This window comes from Stenella coeruleoalba (genome assembly GCF_951394435.1).
Source record: "Stenella coeruleoalba genome assembly, chromosome: X".
NCBI classification, from domain to species: Eukaryota; Metazoa; Chordata; class Mammalia; order Artiodactyla; family Delphinidae; genus Stenella; species Stenella coeruleoalba.
Window position 1 is genome coordinate 31,516,291 of NC_137152.1, and position 7,186 is coordinate 31,523,476.

The following is a 7,186-nucleotide window of genomic DNA, read 5'->3' on the forward strand; positions in this document are numbered from 1 at the left end:
CTTTCTCAAAAGTGCTTTGGCTATTCACAGCCTTTTGTACTTCCACATGAATTATAGGATTGTTTTCCTATTTCTGTGAAAAATGCCATTGGAATTTTGATAGGGATTGCACTGAATATATAGATGGCTTTGGGTAGTGTGGACATTTTAATAATATTAATTCTTCCAATCCATGAACACAGGATATCTTTCCACTTATTTGTGTCTTTTCAATTTCTTTCATCAAAGTCCTATAATTTTCACTATACACATCTTTCACTTCCTTGGTTAAAATTCTGCCTAATTTTTTCTATTATTTTTAATGCTATTATTAATGGGATTGTTTTCTTTTTCAGATATTTCATTGTTAGCGTATAGAAACGCAACTGATTTTTGTATGTTGATTTTGTATACTACAAGTTTTCTGAATCTATTGATTAGTTCCAGCAGTTTTTTGGTGGAGTCTTTAGGATTTTCTACGTATAAGATCATATCATCTGCAAACAAAAACAATTTTATTTCTTTTTGTTTATATGTAAGTTTCAGGTGTATATTATAATATACACTACAAAGTGATCAACCCCAAAAGTCTAGTAACTATCCATCCCCATGTAATTGACTCCCTTCAACCTTTTCACCCACCCCCAACATCCTTCCTTTGTGGTAACCACCAACCTGTTCTCTGTATCTGTGAGCTTGCCTTTGTTTTGTTTTGTTTAGATTCCACATATAAGTGAAATCATATGTATTGGTCTTTTTCCTTCTGACTTATTTCACTTAGCATAATACCATCAAGGTCCATCCATGTTGTCACAAATGGCAACATATTCTTTTTTATGGCTGAGTAGTATTCTATTGTATATACACACCCCATCTTCTTTATCCATTCTTCTGTCAATGGACACTTATGTTGTTTCCATATCTTGGCTATTGTAAATAATGCTGCAATGAACACAGGGGTGCCTATATCTTTTCAAATTAGTGTTTTCATATTCTTGAGATAAGTACCCAGAAGTGGAATAGCTGGATCATATGGTAGTTCCATAGTTCTATTCTTAATTTTTTGAAAACTCTCCATACAGTTTTCCATATTGGCTGCACCAAGTTACAATCCCCCCTCAATAGTGTACAAGGGTTCCCTTTTCTCCACATGCTCTCCAACACTTGTTATTTCTTGTCTTATTGATAATAACCATTCTAATAGGTGAGGGGTGATATCTTATTGTGGTTTTGATGTGCATTTCCCTAATAATTAGTGATGCTGAACATCTTTTCATGTGCCTGTTGGCCATCTGTATATCTTCTATAGAAAAATGTCTATTCATATATTTGCCCATTTTTTAATTGAATTATTTTTCGCTGTTCAGTTGTTTGAGTTATTTATATATTGCTAGTAACCCCTTATTGGATTTGCAAATATCGTCTCCCATTGAGTAGGTTGCCTTTTTGTTTTAATAATAGTTTCCTTCACTGTGCAAAAGGTTTGTAGTTTGACATAGTCCCATTTGTTTATTTTTGTATTTGTTTCCTTTGCCTTTGGAGTCAAATCCACAAAAACATCACTAAGACCAATGTCAGTGAGGTTATTGCTTATGTTTTCTTCTAGGAATTTTATGGTTTCAGGTCCTACATGCATGTCTTTAATCCACTTTGTGTTCACATTTGTGTATTGTGTAGGAAAGTGGGCTAGATTCATTCTTTTACATGTGGCTGTTCAGTTTTCCCAGCACCATTTTTAAAAAAATATTTATTTGTTTGTGCCAGGTCTTAGTTGCGGCAGGTGGGCTCCTTAGTTGTGGCTCACCAGCCCCACAGTTGCAGCATGTGGGCTCCTTAGTTGCAGCATGCGAACGCAAACTCTTAGTTGTGGCATGCATGTGGGATCTAGTTGCCTGACCAGGGATCAAACCTGGGCCCCCTGCATTGGGAGCACAGAGTCCTATCCACTGCACCACCAGGGAAGTCCCCCAGCACCATTTATTGAAGAGACTTTCCTTTCTCCACCATATGTTCTTTGCTCTTTTGTCATAAACTAATTGTCCATACATGTGTGGGTTTATTTCTGGGCTTTCAATTCTGTTCCATTGATCTGTGTGTCTGCTTTTGTGCCAGTACCATACTGTTTTGATTACTATAGCTTTATAGTATAGTTTGAAATCAGGGGCCATGATACCTCCAGCTTCGTTCTTCTTTCTCACGGTTGTTTTAGCTATTCACAATCTTTCGTGATTCCATACAAATTTTAGAATTATTTGTTCTAGTTCTGTGAAATATGCCACTGGAATTTTGATAGGGATTGCACTAAATCTGTAGATTGTTTTGGGTAATACTGACCTTTTAATGATAGTCATTCTTCCAATACATGAGCACAGAATATATTTCCATTTATTTCTGTCTTCTTCAATTTCTTTCATCAGTGTCTTATAGTTTTCAGTGTACCGGTCTTTCACCTTGGTAAATTTATCCCGAGGTATTTTATTCTTTTTGTTGCAATTGTAAATGTGATTGTTTTCTTAATTCCTCTTTCTGATAGAAATGCCATAGATTTCTGTATGTTTTGTAACCTGTGACTTTGCTTACTAGTTCTAACAGTTTTTTGGTAGTCTTTAGGGTTTTTCTATATATAGTATCCTGTCACCTACAAATAGTAACAGTTTTAATTCTTCCTTTTTGATTTGGATGCCTTTTATTTCTTCTTGCCTAATTGCTGTGGCTAGGATTTCCAATACTATGTTGAATAAAAGTGGCAAGAGTGGGCACTCTTGTCTTGTTCCTGATCATAAAAGGCAAGTTTTCAACCTCTCACCACTGATTATGATGTTAGCTGTGGGCTTGTCATGTATGTCCTTTATTATGTTGAAGTACATTCCTTCTATACATAATTTATTGAGAGTTTTATCATGAAAGGATGTTGAATTGTTATCAAATGCTTTTTCTGCATCTACTGAGATGTTCATATGATTTTTATCCTTCATTCTATCAACGTGGTATATCATATTAATTGATTTGTGTACGTTAAACCATACTTGCATCCCAGGGATAAATCCCACTTGACCATGATGTATGATAATTTTCCTGTGCTGCTGAATTCAGTTTGCTAGTACTTTGTTGAGAACTTTTGCATCTATATTCACCACAGATATTTGCCTGTAGTTTTCTTTTCTTGTAGTATCCTTATCTGGCTTGGTATGAGGGTAATGCTGGCCTCATAAAATGAGTTTGGAGATGTTTGCTCCTCTTCAATTTTTTGGAAGAGTTTAAGAAGGATTGGTATCAATTCTTCTTTAAATATTTGATAGAATTCACCAATGAAACCATCTGGTCCTGGGCTTTTCTTGGTTGGGTGGGTTTTTTTTTTCACATCTTTATTGGAGTATAATTGCTTTACAATGGTGTGTTCGTTTCTGCTTTATAACAAAGTGAATCAGTTATACATATACATATGCTCCCATATCTCTTCCCTCTTGCGTCTCCCTCCCTCCCACCCTCCCTATCCCACCCCTCCAGGTGGTCACAAGGTTGGGTGGTTTTTGATTACTGATTCAATCTCCTCGCTCATTATTGGTCTGTTCATATTTTATATTTCTTCATTACCCGGTCTTGATAGGTTCTATGTTTCTAGGAATTTTTCCATTTCTTCTAGGTCATCCAATTTTTTACTGTATAATTGTTCATAATAGTCCTTATTTTCCTTTGTATTTTTGTGATATTAGTTGTATAATCTTCTATTTCTGACTTCACTTATTTGAGTCTTCATTTTTGCTTGGTTAGTCTAGCTAAAGGTTTGTCAATTTTGTTTATCTTTTCAAAAAACCAGCTCTTAGGGATTTCCCTGGTGGTGCAGTGGTTAAGAATCTGCCTGCCAACGCAGGGGACACGGGTTTGTGCCCTGGTCTGGGAAGATCCCACATGCCACGGAGAAACTAAGCCCGTGTACCACAACTACTGAGCCTGCACTCTAGAGCCCACGAGCCACAACTACTGGGCCTGTGTGCCACAACTACTGAAGGCCGGGCACCTAGAACCCATGCTTCGCAACAAGAGAAGCCATCACAATGAGAAGCACGCGCACCGCAATGAAGAGTAGCCCCTGCTCTCCACAACTAGAGAAAGCAACAAAGACCCAAAGCAGCCAAAAAAATAATTAATTAATTTTAAAAAACAGCTCTTAGTTTTGTTGATCTTTTCTATTTTTTTTCTGGTCTCTATTTCACTTGTTCTTTTTCTGGTCTTTGTTTTTTCCTTCCTTCTGCTAACTTTGGGCTAGCTTGCTCTTCTTCTTCTAGTTGAGGTGTAAAATTGGGTTGTTTATGTGAGATCTTTCTGTTTCCTTAATGTAGGTCTTTATAAACTTCCCGCTTCGAATTTCTTTTGTTGCATCCCATGAGATTTGGCATGTTGTGCTTCCATTTTTGTTTGTTTCAAGATTTTTTTAAATTTCCCTTTTGATTTCTTCTTTGACTCACTGGTTGTTCAAGAGTGTGTTGTTTAATTTCCACATACTTGTGAATTTTCCCAGGAGGGACAGAACTTCAGTATTTATCATTCCACCCTCTAGGTACCTGTTGCAGAGGCTAAGTTCCAGGTGAGCATGGCTCCTGTCTTCCACACAGTCCCCATTCCTTGGGTGGAAGATCTACTTCAGGTGCAGTACACTGAGAATACTGGGGCATTGTTCACTCTTTTCCCAGCTTGTTCATGGGGCAGAGGTTTCATGAAGGAAGAGGCAAACTGAGAAGACCAGAGGCTACCACCCCCTCCTCAGTGCCCAGCTCCTAAAGCAGGTGTATCACTTAGAAGGCAGCTGCCACTGTTCCTGCCCCAGCTATGAGCCATGGCTTAGAAATTTTGCCCAAAGGGAGAGGCAGGGCATAAAACGGTGCTCTGGAGCTCTTTCCAAAGGAACTTTATTTGCAACATAATGTAGGGAAGGTCAAGCCTAAGGATACTATCAAAAACAATGGAGGAAAGATGGAAAGCAATTAGGAGGAGACTGATCTTTCATTAGAGATATAAACTAAATCACAGGCCAGCTAGTTTACAGGGAGAACCAGGGAATGTGACAGCTAGAATAGCCCTCTTAGGGTCAGAAAAACCCTCAAACGCTGACCTCAAACACTACCCCTCCAAAGTAGTCTGAATTTAAAGAGTTCATTCTGTGGGGCAATTTATGCCCCAGGGCATTGTTGAAAGCAATAGAGCAATCAGCCAGCAAGCAATTAGTGGAGTTTAACAGCTGGGTGTGATCAGGGAAAGAGAGTCAAGAGAGCCCCGCTAAAACCACTTTCATCCCAGGCTGATTGCTCATGCCCAAGACTTTGCCCTCTGAGGAGCAATATCAGAGGTTTAACACTGAAGGGGAAATCGACTTCACTAAAATAATCCAGCCACTCACTAAGCAAATAAACAAACAAACAACAATAACTAGCCCCTGGGGCAAGGGAATCAGTGTCCAGAGTTGCTATAACACATTATATAAAATGTCCAGTTTTCAACAAAAAATTACAACACATGAAAATAAACAGGAACGTATGATTCATACACAGGGAAAAAATCAGGCAACAGAAACTGCCCGTTAGAGCAATCAGATGTCAGATTTAATAGAACCAAGACATCAAAGTAGCCATTATAAATATATTCAAAGAACTAAAGGAAATCTTGCTTAAAGAAGGAAAGGAAGGTATGATGACTGTGACAGACTGAATGTTTGGTTCCCCTCAAAAATCATATATTGAAATCTAATCCCCGATGTTATGGTATTTGGAGGCAGAGCCTTTGGGAGATAATTAGATCATGAGGGTGGAGCCCTTAAGAATGGGATTAGTGGGCTTCCCTGGTGGCGCAGTGGTTGAGAGTCCGCCTGCCGATGCAGGGGACACGGGTTCGTGCCCCGGTCCGGGAAGATCCCACATGCCACGGAGCGGCTGGGCCCGTGAGCCATGGCCGCTGAGCCTGCGTGTCCGGAGCCTGTGCTCCGCAACGGGAGAGGCCACAACAGTGAGAGGCCTGCGTACCGCAAAAAAAAAAAAAGAACGGGATTACTGTCCTTATAAAAGAGACCCCAGTTATAAAGCAGAAACTAACACACGATTGTAAAGCAATTATACTCCAATAAAGATGTTTTTTTTTAAAAAAAAAAAAAAAGAGAGAGAGACCCCAGATCCCTTGCCCCTTCTGCCTTGTGAGGAAACAATGAAAACATAGCTGTCTATGAACAAGGAAGCAGGCCCTTACCAAATATGCCACCACCTTGATCTTGGACTTCCCAGCCTCCAGAACTGTGAGAAATAAATGTTTGTTGTTTAAGCCACCCAGTCTGTGGTATTTTTGTTATAGCAGCCCTAATCAACTAAGAGAATAACCATGTCTTATCAAGTAGGGAATAGCAATAAAGAGATAGAAGTTATATATTAAAAAATAGTAAAATGCAAATTCTGGAGTTGGAAATACAATAACTGAGACTTTCGGTTTCTGGTTCTACATGTAAGAAGTTTGGACGTTGCCACTCTGTCCTAAAAGCAAGTGAAAAGCTGAACAGACTGAAAAAGCAACAGCTCTTCTTGGATCTGTAAGAGGGGAGAACATAGAGCAAATCACTGCCCCAGAGATTGACGAGATAGACAAGTGAACACAGGGAGTCACAGCTTACTTGAACAGAGACTCACAAGTGGAAACAACCATAGGAACCACTGCAAGGGTAGAAAAACCTGAACTATAATTGACAAATTGCTGGAGGCTCAGTGTGCAACTCTGAAAGCTAAAAACTCCAGGGGCACCCAATTAAGGGGGCCTCCAAGATATTGTGAGATTTACCTCCAGGACTCAATCAATTTCCCACAGTTAATATCAGAGAAAAATCCCTTCATGCTTGTGGGGAGGGGGAGAGGAAAGGAAGCATTTTGAAATACACTACCACACTCCATTCTTCTTAACAAGGTCTGCCCTCATGAGAAACTAGTTAACCAGAGCCTAACCAGCTGCGGTATTATCAGAGCCTAGCTGACCTAGGGGGAAGGGAAATAACAAACTACAGCCCATTCTAGCCATCCTGCCCCAACTATGGGAGAAGAAAAAACCAGAAACTCTTATGAAGTTCACAGTCCAGAGGCACAGTGTCACTGAAAGACTGAGATCTAATCACAGGACAGTACAGTGCTTCCCTTCCCCCGACACCTCACCACCACAATACTAAGGCCTGTTTACAGCA